Source organism: Rhinatrema bivittatum, chromosome 16, assembly GCF_901001135.1.
Source record: "Rhinatrema bivittatum chromosome 16, aRhiBiv1.1, whole genome shotgun sequence".
NCBI lineage: Eukaryota > Metazoa > Chordata > Amphibia > Gymnophiona > Rhinatrematidae > Rhinatrema > Rhinatrema bivittatum.
In genome coordinates, this window is record NC_042630.1 from 36823414 (window position 1) to 36846100 (window position 22687).

Sequence of the window (22687 nt, forward strand, 5' to 3'; positions counted from 1 at the left end):
GGAAGGCGCGGATAGTCGCAGTGTAGCACGAGAGCACTGCCCCGAAGAGCGGGGAAGTACTGAGGTGGAACTCCCGAGTGGCAGAAGTGTTCCAGGGGCAGCCCCCAGGAGCGGGGAGCCTTGCAGGGTAGGACTCCAGGAGGCGCAGGGCCAGCCCGAGGAGCGGGGGAGGCCAGGAGACCAAGTCCCCATAGAGTGCGCACACTGGCCCCCGACGAGCGGGTACCAGACAGAGTCCAAGTCCATGGAGTAGCCACAGGAACACGAAGGCAGGAGCTTGTAGAGACTTGCGGAACTTATTGCCAAGTCGGCTAGCTGGGGGCGAAGGTGGAGCTTTACCCAGGTCCGATGACATCATCAAACAGGGACGCCCCCGAGGTTCCCGCCGAAGACGCTTCAAAGGAGATCCCGGCGGCACGCGCGCACGCCTAGGAAGGCCCGAAGTCGCCGTGGGGGGCGGCGGCGACATCCAGGCCACCACGAGGAGCCCCGGGGAACGCAGCGGTGGAGACTGGCCTGCGCCGCGAGCAGACCCGGGGAGGCCAGGAGAAAGGTGCAGGAAGTAAGTAACCGCGGTCGCAGCCGTCTGAGACCGACGGGCTTAACAAAACACCCGGGCGGTCAAGAAAATTCAGTGAACTGAAGTAAACTATGACAGCGCAACCGTAATCCTTTCCCTGGCTTTATTTATTGTTTCTTCTGTACAGCACAGCAGGTACCAAATCGTTTTGCTTTGTTTTTGGTAGTGTGAAGGAAGCCATTGCCGCAGAGCACATCACATCACGATCCATACACTAAATCATGGGACAAAGGCCACAGGCTTCTCATCTCCCGGCACATCCCTACCTGGATTAAATCACACAAACTCAATGGCGCCAAGCGGGACCAGGGAGAATCTGCGCCACTCGCTCCTCCTCCCTTGCATGCAGGGAGATGTGGTTCTGATTTTCCCCATTGGTTTTCCTAAGAAAATCAGAACCACAACTCCCATGCGGGCAACTGGGGCAAAACCAGGACTGGATGAGCCTGTTCGAATGACCTGGAACTTTTATACTCCTGTGAATAATTTCACTTCTCCTAACGTTTATCATCGGTCTCTTGGTTCCAGGAATCCTTATTCACTTCCGAACTCTCTGGCTTTGCTGAATTACTTCACCCGACCATGAGTGCCAAAAGCCCCTGCCGATCTCGTTCTTGTAGCCGCTTCATCTTGACTCAGTCATAGGACGGGTATGGATAGTCCAAAGTCACAGAAATCCTCCTCAGGAAAGATATCGGGGTGGGGGAAATCTCCTGGTGGCCTGGTCTGGCAGGATCATCGTCTCCTTTAAATGAACGTGCTACCACGTTTGACGTATCTCTTTCAGCATGTGAACCAAAATACAATGCAGGACACCTCCCAAACCCCCAGTATCACACTTCAAAAGCTGCAAAATCAAAGGGCCATCAGAAAAAAATGAGCCCAGTATTCTGCCCACAAGCAGACACCAAAAGAAAGTTAAAGCCGGAAACTTTCACAGCAAGCCAGCGGTCTCCACCTCCCCTCAGGGTCACATACTTTCTCTCAAACATGGAGAGGCAGGGACGTATGTATCAAGAAAGGTACCCCTGGGCTCTTTGAATTCTGAGAGGGAAAATGTGCCTGCCCTTCCCAGCCCGCCTGTAACTTTAGATGCTCTTGATCAGCGAGATGTGCCTCTTGCAGCATCGCAACTTGAGTCCCGTTTTTTTCTTGAGAAGCTTAAGCCCTCTCTTTCACTTTCCAGCGACAGCAATTACTCCAACAATGAGAGAAACTTTTAAGTCGCCCGCAGGATAAAAACGCTCTTGGCATCTGTGAGAAAAAAACCAATAATGTGTCAATCATCCCAGCGACAGAGATCTCCAACCTGCGTCTCTCTCTCTCTCCCACTGACTCTCCAACATTAGGAAGTCCTCGGAAAGATATAAGCACAGCAATAATAAACATCTATGCAAAAAAAAGAAATACCTCTCTTTTACATAAGTGTACTTCATTCATTGAAATTAGCACCCCCATACCACTGTGGGCATTCAACCACCCACTTCTGCATGCCCCCCCCCAAGAAAAAAAGCACAAGAGACGGACGGTGGGAGACCTGCACCCTTAATCACAACAAGATACATTCCTCCCCAAGACCCAGTCCCCAAGGACCATCCCCCTCCTAACGTCCAACCCTTCACTGCATCCCCAAACCACCCCCAAAACTTGAAAAAAAACCCCCACAACACTGTGAGAAAATGAAGTAGTAAAAATAGCAATAAGAATAAAAGTTTGCATGCAGAGACCTACAGCAAAGCACATCATGACGCTCTGCCCTGCAAGAACGTTGAGACCCTGTACAAGTCCCACCACCACCAAAAAACACCCCAGACAAGCCCTGGAGAGTAAAAAGCCATTGAAAAGAGTTAAATGCAAACCAGGCCATACATTTCTATGTATTGTTTCATTTTAAAAACATTTGTTCTTCGCTCCGCCTGCCTTCGAAGTGCGGTACAATAAAACACGCATAAGAAGCAACCATTGGATCAGGTCGCGGGAACGGGAAGTTGACATGGAGAGCGAGGAGATGTTGGCCGGTGGGCCATGCGTGGGCCTGCCATCCAATCATGCAGAGCCGTCCCTGTAGCACGGGGTGCGCGTGTAGGATACCTCCGACGGCGCCGCATCCGGAAGGCTCAATCCACCGTCCTTGCTGTGACGCAATATCCCGTGTATAGGGCGAGAGGCCCACTAGAGTCCCGTAGGTCTCGCGCACAAAAAAAAAAAACCAAACCCCCAGGATAACACAAAACAATAGTAAGAGAGCTCGCAAAACCCTTCATGCTGCCCGGGGGGTCCGTATTCCTTGTGCCCCCAAGGACCAAAACTTTTCGCTCTCCACGATTAGCCTCCCACAGAGCACACACAAACGTGCCAGTCGTTGCAATCCATGTCGTGTTCCGTGTCCGGATCCGAGAGGGTCTTCCCACTGTCCGCACCGAATCGAACGCCCCTGAGGTGCCATTTTCAAGTGCCTTCGGCTTAGCGGGACACGGCAAAGCCAGGGTCAGACCTCTCTTCTTCGGCTGCGCCTTTCCCGGTCGTTTCCCCCAGTGTGGGGCCTAGCAAGGAGCTATATCTATAACAAGGCCTTCCGTAATGGGGGCAAATGGGTAAAGGCCCTGGCAGCCGGTCCTGGAAAACCTGCACCGGATTAGAGCCTTCGGCAACACCCCGGGAGCCCGATCGACCTGAGGGTCTTACGATGGCTCCTATTTCCCCAGGTCATCAGTTTTCCTCTCGACCAGTGACTCAACGATCCGTGCAAGATTTTCAGCTTTTGGTGTGGCAGCCATTAGCAAGGCCCACCCGGTGTTTGTTTCACGGGCCACGGATACCAGTTGTGCAATCATTTCACATCAGCTGGGAGGAGAGAGCTTCTCTCAGAACATCGCTGATCTTTTCTTCTGTCTCTTGTCTCCACAGGTGCCATCTTTGTCCTCGGGGCCTACATTTTCCCCCCTGAACCTTTACTGGTTATCTTCTTTGCCTTACAGGCTTGTTCCAACCACAAAGCAGGCAGTGAGTTGTTGCCCCTTTCCTCAGTCATCTCTGGAGACGATAAAAGAACCCCAGGGGAGCTCGGCTCTCGTGCATCCTGCTGCTAGCTTGACATGACCAGACCTTGAAAAGCTACCTGGACAAACCCTATGGTGTCCCTGGACCTGCGGTCACCTGGTGTTTTTGTTTTTGGTTTTTTTTGATCAGTGGTTCTCAGTCTGGTCCTTGTGACCGCAGGCAGTCGGGTTTTCAGGATATCCCCCAATGAATATGCATTGGATCAATTTGCATGCGCTGTAAACCCAGTGTATGACATTTTATCTTGTGCACGTTTATTGCCGATATCTCGAGAGCCCACTGCCTGTGGGGTCACCGGGACTGGTTTGGGAAGCTTCCCCTCCACTCTCACCTTGGATAAATTGAAACTACAAGCCCCCCCCCCACCCCATGGATGATTCAGCCTGTCCCCAATGTCACTGGAGCCAGTTAAGAATTCCAGCACCCGTGGCTTCTTTTACAAAAAAAACCCAATCAGATTTTATTTTGATCGCTATTTACAGACACACACACGCAAGTCCACTCACCGGCCTGGGCCTGTGTCTGTTCACTGGAGGCGGCTGCTGGGGTAGTGGTTCAGCACAGCCAGTCCAGGATCTCCACCCTGAATATGCAGGAGCTAAACTTGCATGCGCCGTGTCTTCAACCTATGCAAATACATCTCCTGCAAAATTCTTTTTTGTGCAACTTTTATAAGCTGAGTTCAGATTTGCGCGCTGCAAGCCAGTAGTATACACTGGGGGTCATTTTCAAAGGAGTTTACGCATGTAAATGTGACATACTATCGTAGCAATTTTCAAAAGCTATTTACTCGAGTAAAGTGCACTTACTTGAGTAAATCCTATGGACAATTCAATGGCATATATTGTAGCAATTTTGAAAAGCCCACTTACTTGAGTAAAGTGTATTTACTCGGAGCAAAAACCAGTTTTGCTCGAGTAAATGCTTTTTAAAATCTACCCCACTGTGTTTTGCTGGGTGCGCAGCTTAAGAGGGAGAAGTGCTGGGGTGTGGGGGGGGGGGGGTGGTCAGTGCCACCGCCGTGCGCCCACCCTGACCGACCCAGCTCTCCCCTCGGAGGGACCGCGAGAGGGAAGCCTGGCACGGGGGGGGGCCCGTCAGAATGAATAAAAGCCCTTGTGATCTGGGATTCGTAATCAAATAACCCCCCCCCCCCACCCCCCTTTTCCAATCTCCATCTCAGCTTTCTGCCCATCGCAAGATGATTCTGTTTCTCCTTGCCCGGCAAATTAAAAAGAAAAATAAACAGAAATGCGCTCCCCGTCCCAGTGAGGGATGAATTTCCGCCTCATTAACTCTGCTCTCAAAACTTTCCTTTTTTTTTTTTTTTGTTTAAAACTCCCACCCCTCTTCAGCTGGACAGCGCTTTCACTCTCCCTTTCATCTCTCCCCTCCCTCCTCCCAGCTTTTCCAGCCTGAGAGAGGTTTTCTCCCCCGTTCCAATTGGACTTCCTGCTGCCACTCATCCCCCTCCCCCCCTCCCCCATGCCTTCTTCCCCCTCCTACATAATCTTTTCATTCAATTGAATTTGAACAAAGTTTGGTAACCAGGAAAAAAAAAAAAGAAGAAGAAAAAGGCATTAGAATAGCTGGCGAGGGGCCTTCCAGGATGGGGAATGTTATCTGATCGTGGAAGGCAAGAAAACATTTAAAGACAGCGCCCCCCCCCCCCCCTTTATCCTCTGCCTCTCCGCTTTCCTGCGGCTTCTGCGAGTCGGCAGGGCACAGGCATCGCTGCCGGAGGTGGCCCGGAGCCTTTCTTCCCGAGCCCGCACAATGGCGAGGAGCCCCTGGGTGCCTGGGGCCCAGTGTTAGCAGGGGGGGGGGGACGGACACAAACTCGCGGGCTTCCGACCCGAGTGAGCGCGGGAAGATAAAAACGCGGCTCCCGCCCAGGACGCTCGAGAAGCCACAAGGGTTGACCTCTTCCATCACTGGTCAAGGTAAGAAGAGAACTTTCTCTCCTAAAGAAATCAAAACTCTTTTCTTGTTTCCCCCCCCCCCCTATTAGGAACAGGTGCCCTGCTGGGGGTGAGCAAGCATCAGGGAAGGGTGGGGGTGGGATTTTCCTAAAGCCAGACTCAGGCAGGTGTAGGAAGAGGGGCTCCCCGGGCGCCGTCACTTTCTGCAGGGTCAGGGGGGTCGCTGCACCCCCCATTGCGGGTACCGGCGTCTGAGGCTCGGTGGTAAATCCCCTGGAAAGGGGGGGGGGGTGACGGGTGCATTGCATGAAAACTGCACGTGCAACTGCCACAGCAATGCCCAAATCTGCCTTGGGTAGGGAGGAACGCTCAAGCAGACCAAAATAAAACTTTACGCTATAAAGAGAGGCGATCAAGCAAACACCGCCCAAACTAAACTAAATGGACCGGATTGGGGGGGCAGTGGGTCTTTAAGTGCTGTCACCTGTTATGTTATTGTTCTATTCATCGTCTCCGGGCCAGGCGGGCAGCCGGCGCAACAGGACCGCGGATGCTGCACTTTAAGGCAGAAAAACTTTGCAGCCGCGCTCCGGACCCCGGGCGAGCGGTAAATCTTTCCCGGGCTGATGTGCCTCAGGGAGTCTTTGCAGCAGGAGCGTGTGCAGGGCACAATGTCTGGGCGCCCTGCCGCTAACTCGATTAATGCTACCCTCCGCCCCACGACTCTTGGCAGGTTGAAGACTTAGAATCGTACCTCCCGGGAAGAGAATCTTTGACTTATTCAATCGCCAGTCAATTGACAGCATTTTTTTTTGGGGGGGGGATGAAGTCATTCAAACATTATCCATTATAAGCAGAGTAGCGCAGTTGCCGGGGAGGGTGGAAGGGAAATTTTAAAAGCTTAGGATGCAATTTTCAAAAGGGTTTATACGCTTAAAACTGGATTTTACGTGTGTAAATGTACCTTATCCATGTAAGTGGGCTTTTCAAAACTGCTGCAGTATCTACTTTTGAACTGCCCCACAGGTTTTACCTGCGTTAAGTGCACTTTAAGGGGTGGATTTTAAAAAGCATTTACATGCGTAATCTGGGTTTTACGCATGTAAATGCACTTTACTCAGTAAGTGGGCTTTTGAAAATTGCTACAATATATGCCATTGAATCGTCCATAAGATTTATTCGCATAAGTGCACTTTACGTGAGTAAATGGCTTTTGAAAATTGCTGCAATAGTAGTTACATTTATGCGCGTAACTCCTTTGAAAATGACCCCTTAAGTGTGTAAATGGGCTTTTGAAAATTGCTACAACAGTATGTCGCATTTACATGCACAGCGCTGTTGAATATTTCCTCCTTAGTCAGGCGTTGCCTGCGTTGTCAGCCCTATGCATGGGGATTTTCAACGGCCTAAAGATAGTAACATAGTAATGACAGTAGAAAAGGACCAAATGGTCTAGCCAGTCTGCCCAGCAAGCTTCTTATGATAGTATCTGCCGCCCTGTGCGGGTTAACCCCATGTTTCTGTTAAGGGTAGTAATTGTCACTCAATTCAGAACTTCCATGTTTCTGTTAAGCGTACAAAATGCCACTTACTGCAGGTTACCCCATGTTTCTGTTAAGGGTAAGAAACTGTCGCTCCGTGCAGGTTACCCCCATGTTTCTCTTAAGGGTAGTAAACTGCCGCTCCGTGCAGGTTACCCCCATGTTTCTGTTAAGGGTGGTAACTGCGCTCCGTGCAGGTTACACCCATGTTTATGTTAAGGGAGTAACTGCCGCTCCATATAGGTTACCTCCATGCCCTCTGTTAAATGTAGTAAATGCTGCTCTGTGCAGGTTACCCCCATGTTTCTGTTAAGGGTAGTAACTGCCACTCCGTGCAGGTTACCCCCATGTTTCTGTTAAGGGTAGTAAATGTTGCTCTGTGCAGGTTACCCCCATGTTTCTGTTAAGGGTAGTAACTGCCACTCCGTGCAGGTTACCCCCATGTTTCTGTTAAGGGTAGTAAATGTTGCTCTGTGCAGATTACCCCCATGCCTTCTGTTAAGGGTAGTAACTGCTGCTCCGTGCAGGTACCCCCATGCCTTCTGTTAAGGGTAGTAACTGCCACTCCGTGCAGGTTACCCCCATGTTTCTGTTAAGGGTAGTAACTGCCACTCCGTGCAGGTTACCCCCATGTTTCTGTTAAGGGTAGTAACTGCCGCTCCGTGCAGGTTACACCCATGTTTATGTTAAGGGTAGTAAATGTTGCTCTGTGCAGATTACCCCCATGCCTTCTGTTAAGGGTAGTAACTGCCGCTCCGTGCAGGTTACACCCATGTTTATGTTAAGGCAGTAACTGCCGCTCTGTGCAGGTTACCCCCATGCCTTCTGTTAAGGGTAGTAACTGTTTGCTCCGTGCAGGTTACCCCCCATGCCTTCTGTTAAGGGTAGTAAGTGATGCTCCATACAGAAGGTCATGGCACACATATGTTTTCCTACACACACGCAAAAAAAAGGGTTGTTGTGGGAAACATGTTAAGATATTTGCACGTAGAAAATTGTCAGCAAGTTGTGCATGCCGTTTAAGCACCATCGCTTTACACACACACACACACACATACACACACCCTTATAAAGGGTAACACTGCAATCAGATATTTGGCTGCCACAGCAACCTAATCTTCAAAGCCGACTTGTTGTTGACGGGCCCTTCTGCTTTTTTTATGATTATTTTGTGGCTTGTTAGATTTTCTGCCTGATAATTTGGTACATCTCTTGGGGCTATCAGGTTTTTGGCCGGAAAGGCGATTAATAAATGCTTTAAAAAAGTAAATAATGGGACTTGGGCAAAGCTAAGTCATTTCTCTCAGAGTCTTAAGCAGGTCCTAGGCGGCAGAGTCCCCTACCAGCCCCAGACGGACTTCACCCCCCCCTCCCCCACATTGTATTTATGGACTTGGGGAGGGCAATTTTCACAGGTCACTTACCCGGGTTAGTTAGGGCCACGTGGAAGTTTTCCAGCTTTATCCGAGCTAAAAGTCAGTGCCAGGTTCCTCAAACCCCCCTCCTCCCACCCTCATGAGCTGGAGGTGTTCCTGGGGCCACATTTAGGTCAGAGGAGGAACACAGTGTACATAGAGGGCATTCTCACATCTGAAAAAAACCCACCAGGATAAAGTACCCCATAAATTTATCGCAGATGGAAGCAGGGGCAAAAGGAAGCACCCACGGCAATTCTGAAAGTGAAAATGTGCAACTGCTGCCACTTTGAGAATTGGTACAGAGACCACTGGTAAAAAGTACCACCATGGTTGTTGCTGCGTGGCAAGCAGTGTGACCGTCAGCCCGGCGGTTCCTGCCTGTCTTGGAGAAATCTGTATCCTTGGGCTTGTAGCTCAGTGAGGAGATTACCAGGACTGGCTCACCTTCTGCCCAAGGACAAGGGAGCTTGCAGAGAACCTGGAGGAGGGGGATGCTGTGTGACGTCACGTATGACGTCGGGTGGAATAAAACGCCACTGGTTCACAGCAGAGCAGAGCATGTGATGCCACGCATGGCATCAGAGCCGTATCCAGCGAGCACAAGGGTCGGTTTGTGACCATCCCTCTCGTAGCCTCCCCCCGGGGGTCCTGGCAAATTTACAGCCCCAGCAGCTCTGAAATTTTCAAAGCTAACGACTCAGTACGTGTCTAACTGGTACAGACTGGGTATTACTACTTGTGGCAGGTGCCAATGAAGTACCGCATAGTACCAGGGATGTGCATTCGTTTTTTGGGGGGCTTGTATTTGGTGCACACTCATTTATTTTTTTTTTACTGTGCATTCACATGATTTAATGCACGGTAACTCGAATTAGTGCACACTAAAATGAAAATGAATTGAAAAAAAGAAATGAATAATAATAATGAAATGAAATAAAATAAAACCCAAAATTTTCCACCTGCACGCCCCTACACAAAGGGCTACAGCCATCTTTTAAATAAACACATGCTTCCATTAAATTGTCAGTGCTAAGTTAATCAATAAATACTTCAACAGATCATGATATCTGTTCTTGCCACTGATACTCAGGAACTATGCAATAATTCCTCTAAAAATATTACATGCACAGCAAAGTGCATTACTGGCCTTTACAATAAAATATCTTTCTAAACAAGAAAATAAATAAACTTCTCTTTTTAGCAGCTTCAAATTATGCGCCATGTACACTATTCCTCCATGGACACATCATCTAGGCCCTCTTCTACTGTTTTTTTTTTTTCTAACCACTGGTCCTAGGGAAATTTGGGTTTAGATAATTTTACATGAATCCATTGGCTCCTTAAGCCCTTGGGATATTTTTTATTTTGTCATTAAAGGTTTTTTATTCAACCCCCGTTCAACAATGGTCAGTAATCCAAGCCATAAGCGTCATGCAAATAAGACGACTGCCACCACTGCAATCAGACAGGAATCATGTGTGATTTTTCAAATTTTAACTTTCTCCCCCTCTCTGCTTCCCTCCTCTTCCTTCCCAAGTGGAAATGCAAAACCAGGAGCAAGAGTCCTCCTGCAGGAAGTTCACAAATCACCCCTCTTCTGCAGCTCTCTTACTCCAGTCTTCAAAGAGACCCCCCCCCCCCCCCGTATAGATAGAAAGATGGACCCCATGTCTCTCCCTAATCCTGTTAAACATTCCATACAGTAACCAGTGCAGAGAGAGGTTTGTCCTAAGAAGCAGCCCACTGTGCATCCTCAGTTTTCCAATGTAACGCTATTTCAGCTAATGAGGGCGGTCTGAGTAACTTGCCTATTTTTATCGGTATATCAGGTGTCAGTACACAAAAAAACCCCAAATAAAATAAAATCTTTGGATTCCAAGGGATGTTGACTTTAGTTATCTTGCACCCCTTTTCCCAGAAAGACGCAATCACAGGGTGCTCTCATCGACTGTGGAGCCTAGAACCGGCACACCCAAAACCTTACGCCAATATCTGGCACTGGCCTAAGGATACTTTCTGTGCAATCTCTTGAGGCGTTAGATAGCATCCAAGGTAGACTTTATAACTGTGTTCAGGTAAGTTAGCAGAAGGAGGATTTCGCGGTGTTCTCCCTACTTACATCCCACTCCTCTCTGGGGGAAAAAAAACCCCACAGTTTAAATCGCTTTCCCAGGATAACTTGTGTTTCTGTTTACCATAGAAAAGAGTTCATACATCTTGGAGGAAAGCCCTCTAAACACCTGTTTGTTACAAAACAAAATTTCAGAATCACTCCTCTCCCTATTCGTAATCCATCCTTATTTCCCTTCTGATCCAGAACATGTTGGATCTGTCGATAACCAAACCAGCAGGAGGCTGCAGCCTGATTTTTCTCTCACACAGCTGCTCAAAGTTGTGTACCTTGTTTTGCTGAAATCATGAAAGCCCCAGCTTGCCCCATCTCTTGAATGAAGATCCTGCAGGAAAATCCCTGATGCAGCATATGGGAGAAAGGGATATTTTTTGGCGCAACCCCATTCTTCTCTAGGGGCTCCGTTTGTTTCAAGCTCACCTTGCCTCATCGCTGTTCCCGTTATAAAGTTAAGTAGATCAGGGGACGGCGACCATGCGGGTCTCCATCAGGCATCCCACTCACACAGGGAAAGCATGAATGCAGCGCGGGCAGCCAAAGAGAGGACCTTCCTCAGAGCCCTGTGCAGGCAATGGTGCCTGAAAGATGTAAAAAGCATAAATACTGCACGGGCAGCCAATTATCAGACGGAGGGAGTGAGATTTGAAATAGACGTAACGATAAAACAGAAGGCACGACTTTTGATTCCAAACACTCTGGGGAGACCGAGGAATAAGACCAAAAGAGGAAGCGAGCAGAGCCAAGAACCAGGTGAGCCGGAGAGTTCAGCCGACGCTGCCGCTTTAAGCATTCAGTCACGTGGGAACCTCAAGGATGGAAAATGGACCGACCTGGCATCCTCGCCAAGTGAAATTTAAACCCACATGACCCAAATGGAGGGCGAGAGTAAAGCCGCCTCCTTGGTCGCAGAACCGTAGCCCGGTGCGCTGAAGCTTGCCTGGCGGAACAGGTGCCAGCATTCACTGAACAAGAAGCCCATAGAAGCCTCTGAAACTAAGCTGCTTTCCTAAAGATTACAAGGCCTGGCCTCTCACAGCTCAGAAAGCATCGCGCTCCGGCCCTGCGATTTCGGCTGCCAAAGGATGTAATTCAATAATTAATACCGTAGACATCTGGGCGAGCAGGTTGACGCCTGCGGATGTTGGTCCAAGAATCAAATCCACCCTCTCCCGTTCCATGTTTGCCTGTTCAGTCTGACTTTCAAACCTGGGGGGGGGAAGAGAGCCATCACCGCATCTGAAATGCTCACTGTTTATAATTTGCATCCTCCGATTTCCTCAGCTTTCAAGGACGTGCGAGGCCCTCCGGAAACCATTCCAACCTTCCCTTCCGTTGAACCACTCGCGTCACCTCAAAAGATTGTCAAATGCACCCCCCAACGCTTTCCCCAACCCCATTTTGTTCCTTGCCTCGTTCCTCACATTCACACAAAATAATGCACAAAACTAACCCGTCCTAAACAAATGTCATCGCCTGTCAGTGCCTAGGGGCCAAAAAAAATGACTCTGCGTTTAATTAGATTCCTAAGTTTTAGAGACCTGAATTCAGGGAGATTTTCAGTTGGATTTCGATACCTTTTGCCTGAAAATTCCCTAAATTAGTGCCTAAAAATTAGGCCTGTGGTTCATTTGGCCTGGTTTGGCCTCTGCTGTTCTTGTGGCCTGGATTGGCCTCTGTTGGAAACAGGATGCTGGGCTTCATGGACCCTTGGTCTGACCCAGCAAGGCAATTTCTTATGTTCTTATTTGCCTAGTACTGGCAATCAGTACTAAGCACTGAACCTTTTCACCTTCCCTAACCCTGTCCCTGCGACTGATCTGGGTCCTTTTAAGGTGGAGGGGAGGGAGGGGCCCGGAAGCTCATGTGAAACTTCATTTTACGGATAATTGTTGATGTCGGTTCAGCAAAAGGAGCCAGGTCCCTACATCTGCAAACAGCTTCTGTCCGACTTCATTTCCCTGGTCACTGACCCGTATGGACAAATGCTGCCTTGAGATCTTTCAGTATCTCAAGGGTCCCAGAAGACCCTGCTTGTCTGCTCCGGGCCAGCATCTCCCCACGGGTTCGTATTGCCGGGAATTATCCTAATTCTTAAGCCGGGGGGGCATGATTTCAGTTTCTGAGTGCTCTTCTTCGTTCTTGCATTGGGACAAACAGCTTCCTTCTGGAGCTTGTACGGTGTATTAATAAAAACAGATCAAAGGGAGCCGGGAAGTTCATTTCAATCAGACCGGGAATGCCCAGAACAGCTTCTGAATCTTTCTGCCACATTTCCTGGTCTCTGATTGCATTTAGAAGTACTTGGAGGATCTTCTCTCTCTCTCCGTACATAGCACAGAGCTTTTCCAGCATCAAACCTTTTATCGATTGATGCAGGAATGTCCCGGGTGATCACAACCTTTTCTTTCTCTGCATTTATGTCAGGGCTGGGATCCCAGTGTTTTACTTGCACGGTATATTAGCGTTCACTTCCAGTGGCCTCTCTGCACACAGGTCAGGTTATTTGTGAAGAGCAATGTTTCTCATAGCAGATTACCAATGCTTCTGTAAATAAAATGATTTGATATAATTGGTGCATTTATTCTACCTTCTTACAGGAAGCTGCTTATGATTTTCTCCCGTAGGCCACTAATGTATTTTAGTTTACTTATTTATCAATCTTGAAAGGTGCCAAGCCGACAGCCACGGCTATAGCACGGCAAGGGTCCCTCAATCATACACACACACTCACACACACATACCCCAATCTGGAACAGGTAAAGCACAGGTGACAGTAGTATAAGCTTCTCTCTTGCATACACTCACACACACACTACAGAACAGGTACAGTACAGATAGGAGCAATGTAGGTTTCCCATACACCAACAGACTCACTCTCTGCCCCATCGCAGAAAAAGTACAGCATGGCCGGAGTAGTGCAAGCTTCACAAACATGCACACAACCCCAGCCCAGAACTGGTATAACATGGGCAGCAGCAGTGCAAGACTTGAGTGGGTGAGAGGAAAGTGGCTTCAACTTGCAGCCCTGAACCCTTCAGTTATTTACATTTTCGAATAATAGAAGGACTAGGGGGCATTCCATGAAGTTAGCAAGTAGCACATTTAAAACTAATCGGAGAAAATTATTTTTCACTCAAAGCATAATAAAGCTCTGGAATCTGTTGCCAGAGGATGTGGTTAGTGCAGTTAGTGTAGCTGGGTTCAAAAAAGGATTGGATAAGTTCTTGGAGGAGAAGTGCATTACCTGCTATTAATCAAGTTGACTTAGGGAATGGCCACTGCTATTAATTGCATCAGTGGCATGGGATCTTCTTAGTGTTTGGGTAATTGCCAGGTTCTTGTGTCCTGGTTTGGCCTCTGTTGGAAACAGGATGCTGGGCTTGATGGACCCTTGGTCTGACCCAGCATGGCAATTTCTTATGTTCTTATGTTCTCCCTTAGCCCATGCAAACACGTGAATAGCGCGGGCATGAGCAATGCTACCTTCCTCCCTCTCTCATACACTGACACACACACGCAGTGCTCCACCACAGAATAGGTACAGCACTATACAAACGTCTCTCTCTCGCATGCAGGTACACGCTAGAGCATAGGCAGCAGCAGTGCAACCTACACACACACACACACACACACACACACTGTATCATCACTGAACAGATAAAGCACGGCCAGCAATGGAGCAAACTTTCCTCCCCCCACACACACACACACCCTCTGGCCCACCACAGAACAAATGGAGGATAGGGCACTACAGAGCAAGCTTCACGCAGGCACACAGCACAGATCGGGTGCAGCACAGTAAGCAGCAGTCCCAGCTTCCCTTACCCACATTTAATAAATTATAATAAGTTCTATTTCCTTATCAGCAGGCCCCACCAGGGAGACAACGGCCCTTGCCTAATCCTTCAATAAGTTATTTTACTCCTGTACATCACTGAGAGTTTTAGTCATCTTGAAAAGAACATCACTCTCTTGCCTTTGGGTCAGTCCATCCAGGAGACACTTTGGAGCAGCCGCCACCAATGGGATCTCTGCTGAAAGGGAGGATTTATAAAAAAAACAAACAAAACAAAAAAGAAACCATGATTAAATAAGGAAAGTCAGGGTACCTACTAACACACAGCCACTGCATTATACATGCCTTGAAAAAACGAATTCCCACAACAACACTTGGTGTAGCCAAAGTGCAACAGAAGTAGGTCCTTTCAACCCCATTTTTCTATGAACAAAAACATTTATTTATATATATCTTTATATACACAACACACACACATAAACATGACAATTTATATATCTTATATATATATATATACACACACACACATGCACAATTTATATATCTTTATATACACACACACATAAACATGACAATGTATATATCTTTATATATACACACACACACATGCACAATTTATATATCTTTATATACACACACACATAAACATGACAATGTATATATCTTTATATATACACACACACATACACATGCATAATTTATATAACTTTATATATGCACACACACATGCACTTGCACAATTTATATATCTTAATTATATATTCACACAATTTATATCTTTATATACACACACACACACATACATGCACAATTTATATATCTTTATATATACACACACATACATATGCACAATTTCCAGCTTGTTTTCTAGAATGAGAAGCTGTAAATGCATTATACACAGGCCGATACAGTACGGAGCGCACTGTTAGCCTGCTATTGGATGCGCATTTTCCCTTACCCCTTATTCAGTAAGGGGAGGAAAACGCGCGTCCAACCCGCGGCACCTAATAGCGCCCTCAACATGCAAATGCATGTTGATGGCCCTAATAGGTATGCGCGCGGGATACAGAAAGTAAAATGTGCAGCCAAGCCGCACATTTTACTTTCAGAAATTAGCGCCGACCCAAAGGTCGGCGCTAATTTCTTCCAGCGCCGGGAAAGTGCACAGAAAAGCAGCGATATTAAGTTGGAGGTCCCGATGAGTAAAAAAAAAAATTGAATTTGGCCCGCGGCTGTCGGCTGCCGGCGTCCGGTTTCCGAATCCGTGGCTGTTGCGGGCTCGAGAACCGACGCCGGCAAAATTGAGCGTCGGCTGTCAAACCCGCTGACAGCCGCCGCTCCTGTCAAAAAGGAGGCGCTAGGGACGCGCTAGTGTCCCTAGCGCCTCCTTTTCCCCGTTTTTACCGCGTCACCTAATTTAAATACAGAATCGCGCGCGCCGGGAGAGCGGGCGTTCGTCCGCTCTCCCGCGGGACTTTACTGAATCGGCCTGTTAATGAGCTGCTATTGCAATGTTAAGAAGACCAGCCTCCGCCTCTGCTGCTAGCAGGGCCCAGCTCTGCCCTCCCTCCTCCTGAATCACAGTCTTGGATCCCGTTAGATCTCCTCCCTCCTTGGGCAGAAGTGACATCCTGTGCGTGGAGGGGCAGGTGCCCCATGCGCCTTTTTCTGCCTCTGAGGCTGCATTTCGAAACCGATTCAGAATGCGCCCCGTGACGGCTGCAACCCGGTTCATCCTCGTGGTTCAGAACTGGATGGCCAAACGCACTGGGCCAGAGGATTCTGCTGAGTCCTTCTAACAGAGGCACCTGATTGGCTGTTGGTTTGCCTGGACTAAATGTTGCCCGAGGATCTAGTTCATAAGCAGAGAATTTGGGTTCAAAGTGATTTTAAATGACTGAAAGATACATGTTTTGATCTCAAAACACCTCCAATTAATGATTTTCCTTTATTGACCTAAGACACTCGCTCAGAATTTGGATGTGTGATTTCAGTGCCAATTCACTAATGATTAACTGGTGCTAAATTTCAGCCACAGGAAACATAAAGAACAAAACGTGAGGTGGCTCGCCCGGGGATTCTTAGTGAGTTCACAGAGTTTGCAAGAGAGAGAGAGACTTCTCTCCTTCTAGAAAGGGGGGAGAGCACCTGCTTTTTGCAGGCCTATCGGCCAATATTAAGAATTTACCAAAAGGAGGGCCTGTCCCATGAGCGCTCCAGCTGGATCTGAAGAAAGGTCCTGCCCACACCTAAGGTGACCTTGAAAGCTCAAGCACAACCTCCCATCTTCTGGAGAACTCTTAACGCTGGTCCGAATCACCAATCAGACCCTGAAAGAATCCGTTTCTTTCTAGCACCGATCCAGCTATTAGGACTCAGCAGCACCACGCTCACTGTACGCTGGCTTTCAGCTCAAGATGGGCCTTGCCCCCGTGTAGCGAGAAAAAAAAAAAAGGCTGAGACTGTGAGCAGAATTCTGCTCATTTAATCCGTGGATGGTTTCAGAACACTTTGCTCCCGGAACAGGTTTGTGCATTGTATTGGAAGAGCACCTGGCGCCTTCCTGTCGTTTTGATTTCTTCCTTCTTGCCCCGTTCCTCTTGTGATGCCTGAGTATCACTTCACTGAATCTCACCCGAGTCTGCTGCGAGGTTTCCGAGGGAGAGAAGGCCTCACGCCCCCCAGGGTTACTGTGGTGCTGTTGGAGACCCCTTTCTGTGTGGCTCCCAGTCTTCACCACCATCACCAATCAGACCCTGAAAGAATCCATTTCTTTCTAGCACCGATCCAGCTATTAGACCGTGCCCAGGACTCTCAATTTGTCAAGGTGGGACATGCAGAAAGTTACTTTTTTTTTGCAGAAGGAAAGAGATGGGGGTCCATGTGGAGGTTTATTGTTCTTTATTAGTATTTAAGACTCAATTCTGGAACATCTGAGAGCCATGCAAATGGACAGGTGTCTGAAGTTAATCCGCCCGTAGCATTTTGCTCTCCTTGTGTTGAAAAAAATATATATATACAGACCAACTCAGTATGGGAGGGGAAGGGGGAGATAGCCAGCGTTGTCTTATGGCGATTTCTTTCTGTGTATACATTTTTGCACACCTCCAAATTACACAGAATAAAGGCCTTACTGAGCAAGGCCTTCCCTGATATGTTCTCCCATGTAAGGAGCTGGGGGTCTGTGCATAGCATGCCATTAAAGGCCAAGCTGACGACCTTGTCATGGGTGTGGGGTGTTCTTAGCATGTAACGTACTATATAACCGAGAAAACATGCTGCTCCCCTCTCATATTTTGTTTATTTTAATTACGTATATGCTGCTCGTTGACTGCAGCTCCGAGCGGCTTACAGAGTAAACATTCATAAAAATTAAAACAAATTACAACAACAGACAAATTACAGCTTTGCAGGATGGCATAATAATGCCTTTGAACAAGTGACTAACTCAAAAACAATCGGGAAAAGCCAGCCGCAAGTTTGAAATGCAGGAGAAACACATATATATATCTGAAAGCTGAACGAGGCCTGCTTTCTATGTAGTGAACCAGGAACAGGATGGGTTTAAGTCGGTGCTTATTCAAGAGAGAATGGGGTAAACGCGGGCACCTGCGTCAGGGTTATCCCAGTGTTAGAAGGATTATAAGTTTCTTCAGCTTGGTTATATCTGATTGGCACTGGCAGGCAGAGGGTTAGTTTCTTCTTAACTTAGGAGAAGAGGAAGTATATTGAATAGCAGAGAAGGACTAAAGAATAGACAATAGGTTTGATACCCTAATCTTAGATATTTTTAAGTCCTATTGCACAGCCAAGAAGGATCAGCAAAGAGATAAACAAAAAAAGAGGAGAGGCTGCAGAATATAAATACGTACACCCTGCAGGGGGGATATGATACAGAACGTCAGATACCTGAAAGGGTTTAATGATGCACAAACTTCCATTATTTTCCGTTGGAAAGGAAATATAGAACCAGGGGGGTCACAAAATGAAACTCCATGGGGGATGAGTCAGAGCCAACATCAATAAATCTTTCTTCACGGAGAGGGTGGTGGATGCCTGGCATGCCCTTCCAGAAGAGGTGGTGAGGATGGAAACAGTAAATGACTTCAAAAGGGCATGGGATAAACATTGCGGATCGCTTTAAAGCTAGATGTTGGAAATCAAGAAAGGCGTGCATGGGGGTAACCTGCACAGAGCAGCAGTTACTACCCTTAACACGAACGTGGGGGTAACATGCATGGAGTGGCAGTTACTACCCTTAACAGAAACATGGGAGTAACCTGCACGGAGCAGCAGTTACTACCCTTAACAGAAACATGAGGGAATCTGCACGGAGCGGCAGTTACTACCCTTAACAGAAACATGGGGGTAACCTGCATGGAGCAGCAGTTACTGCCCTTAACAGAAACATGGGGGTAACCTGCACGGAGCAGCAGTTACTGCCATTAACAGAAACATGGGGGCAACCTGCACGGAGCGGCAGTTGCTACCCTTAACAGAAACATGGGGGTAACCTGCATGGAGCGGCAGTTACTGCCCTTAACAGAAACATGGGGTAACCTACATGGAGCGGCAGTTACTACCCCTAACAGAAACATGGGGGTAACCTACATGGAGCGGCAGTTACTACCCCTAACAGAAACATGGGGGTAACCTACATGGAGCGGCAGTTACTACCACTAACAGAAACATGGGGGTAACCTACATGGAGCGGCAGTTACTACCCCTAACAGAAACATGGGGGTAACCTACATGGAGCGGCAGTTACTACCCCTAACAGAAACATGGGGTAACCTACATGGAGCGGCAGTTACTACCCCTAACAGAAACATGGGGGTAACCTGCACCGAGCGGCAGTAACTACCCTTAACAGAAATGTGGGGGTAACCTACACAGAGCGGCATAGGGGAGATTTAGCAGTGGAAGCAAAATACATATTTTGAGCACCGTCTTCTCTGTCTTTCAAATGTACCCTTCTGTGAAATTCTCCGTCTAAGGACAGAAATAAATCCTGATCACCCTGCAGGAACAATAGCTATTTCAGATCATTTCACGCTTACCTTGCTTTAATTGTGGGGAGGGGAGAAAGTCCATTGGGATATAAAAAAGCCTCAATTGTGTTAATCCACAAAAACAAAACAAAACTGGAAAGATCCATTAGACTGTGCTTCTTACAGGCCAATTTCATTACTTGATACCGATTGAAGATTCCAGCTAAGATCCTGCAATTATAGGTGCACAGAAGTAGATCATCTACCAATAACACCAGGAGGTCATTTAACACATCACATCTGGCAACCAAGAGGAAGATTGTAGGAGTGGTGGGTTCCCTTGATGCCGGGAAGTTTGACCAGATCCAATGGGATTTGGACTCCAAGACAATGTTGTGCCCTGGTTCTCACTAACAGGGCGGTATCCACCTCGTTCCTGATGCTTAGGGGCCCGAAGCAGGGATGTCCTTCTGTTCAATCTTGTGGTTGGGTCTCTTGCTCAGGCAATCAGAAATTCACTCGGATTTCCGGGTTACACTTTAGAAAGACCCTTCCCGTAAAATGTCACCGGGCACTGATGACATTCTGTTATTACATCACTCAGCTTAATGATGCGGCTCCTGCACCGTGAGGGATTTTACGCAGTTGCACTAAGCGCCCCCCCGCATACCGAATTAGTTTCTCTAAATCTGAGATCATGTATGTGGGACCCGGGTCATGTCCTCCTCAACATCTGGAGCAGATCCAAGGTGGTGAGGGATGCTTTCAAGCACCCGGGCCATCCAGTCAGAGCAGATTTCTCCAGACTCTCTGAATGCAATTATATCCTTATAATTAATAAGATCAGTACGGATCTCTGCAAGTGGCTGACCCTTCCCATTCTTGGATGGGCAGGATAAAGCATGGTAAGATGGTGGTCAGGCCATGCCTTCTGTATTTGATCCTTCATCTGCTCTGTGATATACCTCCTGCCATTTTTTTTTAAACCTCAGGAGTACTATCACTAGTTTTTTTTGGAGGGGGGGAAGGGAAAGGTTCTAGAATAAAATATTCTGAGATGCTCAAATCAAGGGATGAGGGAGGGATGGATCTTCTTGATGTTCAGTTATAGTACTAGGGGGCAAGGCCGGCTTGTCTGTGGGCATGACTTACTCTGGAGAAAGGGACGGTGAAAGGTGGTAGCTTAACCGAGTTGCAGCGTATACCTATTAAATCTGTAGATTAACCTACAGGCAGAACTCACCTGAGCGCACACACTAAGGATAAGAGTTAGGGTCTTCGATAGGGTGGGTAGATAGGCATGTCCAATAAATATTGCCATTGGCACCACTATATATGAATTGCACTTATCTCCCAACAGAGCGAGGCAGGGTTTGCGATTGGCAAGCAAAACTGTTCAAGGTTGACGGAGAGACCCTTTAGTAAGTCTTCAGAAAAGGCGTTTATTTTTAAGCTTCCAACAACAGTTTCATGCAGAAATGCGGTCCCCCGACACGGCTGTGTTTCGCCGGAGGGGGCTCCCAAAATCAATTTCACATCGATGGTGGTTTGCAGCATAGACGCATATTATATTACTCCCCAACCTCCGTGCTCAGATCTCTCCGATGACGTTTTCTCCCTGATGCTCTCACACGGCACGGATTGGGTCTCCAGCTCTTGGGGCAACTGTTTGGGAAGCAGCGATTAAAAAATCCTTTCAGGACCTGACCATGGAATTTAAGATTCCCAGCCACCTGCATCGCTCGTATCTACAAACAATGTAGGGACCTTGCCAGAGTTCTGGGCAATGGATCGGGATGGAGGAGAGTGGGGGAGCTCGCACTGCTGCTGTGTGGCCCAGGGGGGAAATGGATCATAGCCTTACCCACAGAGAAGGAAGCAGAGGGAGAGGAAGTGCCTTAGCTACGATTCAAACCTGGTTTGCTGACTTACGGGGAGAACCTGGAGGAATGAGAGTGCGTACAGATTTGGTGAGCTTCCTGAAAGCTATCCATACACTGCCGGAGCAGGGAAGCTTGTGTATCGGTTGCTGCACTGCATCTACCGCACTCCTTTTCTCTTTTCTAAAGCCAGCAACACAAATCCTGTCTGCTGGAGGGGACGCGGACAAATTGGCAATTATTTTCCACCTGTGGTGGGAGTGCACAGGGGGGGGGGGGGTACATGACTTCTGAATTCGGGTAGATCCTCGAGTATCTATTATTTGGATTATTTTGACCCAAGCCTAGTAGGACTACAGAAGGCTGGCTCTATGCCGGCCACCCCACATAGTCTGACCAGTCGGCTTCCCCGTACTGCTCGTCTGACGATAGCCACCGCCTGTAAAATGACTCCAAGCCTAGACCTATGCACAGTAAGGCAGCACAAATTGTGTCTTAGGCATTAAAAAGCCAGTTAGATATTGACCACATGTGGGCGCCGTACTGGGCTTGGCGTAGAGAGATCTGGGTAGTATCCTACGCTGATATGTCTTGGCATTAGGGCTGCTGTTCGTACTTTGTTTTGGACAAATTTGCATTGTGCCATTACTACCCTTAAGAGAAATATGGGGGTAACCTGCACGGAGCGGCAGTTACTACCCTTGAGAGAAACATGGGGGTAACCTGCACGGAGCGGCAGTTATTACCCTTGAGAGAAACATGGGGGTAACCTGCACAGAGCAGCAGTTACTACCCTTGAGAGAAATATGGGGGTAACCTGCACGGAGCGGCAGTTACTACCCTTGAGAGAAACATGGGGGTAACTTGCATGGAGCGGCAGTTACTACCCTTGAGAGAAACATGGGGGTAACCTGCACAGAGCAGCAGTTACTACCCTTGAGAGAAACATGGGGGTAACCTGCACGGAGCGGCAGTTACTGCTCCTAACAGAAACATGGGGGTAACCTGCACGGAGCGGCAGTTACTTCCCTTAACAGAAACATGGGGGTAACCTGCACCGAGCGACAGTTATTACCCTTGAGAGAAACATGGGGGTAACCTGCATGGAGCGACAGTTATTACCCTTGAGAGAAACATGGGGGTAACCTGCATGGAGCGACAGTTATTACCCTTGAGAGAAACATGGGGGTAACCTGCACGGAACGGCTGTTACTACCTTGGGAAGCTTGCTGGGCAGACTAGATGGACCATTTTGGTCTTTTTCTGCCGTCATTACTATGTTACTATGTAATAATGTAAAAAGTTATTTGAAAGGGTGGCAGCAGGGCATCCAGGCAGTGGCGTCAGATAAACAAGCTGAAATCTGGA

The 22687-nt window shown here is 48.0% G+C and overlaps 2 protein-coding genes across 3 annotated transcripts in view; one reads left to right on the forward strand and one right to left on the reverse strand.

Moving 5' to 3' along the window:
* The window catches only part of LOC115078260 (serum amyloid P-component-like), an 84389-nt gene that overhangs the window by 1830 nt on the left and 59872 nt on the right, over positions 1-22687 (reverse strand). The window lies entirely within an intron of this gene.
* Positions 5223-22687, forward strand: part of LOC115078258 (ATP-sensitive inward rectifier potassium channel 10-like) — a 56690-nt gene continuing 39225 nt past the window's right edge. The window contains exon 1 of the mRNA XM_029581065.1: positions 5223-5583. The gene's annotated coding sequence lies outside the window, so the exon portion shown is untranslated. The remainder of the gene's footprint in view (positions 5584-22687) is intronic.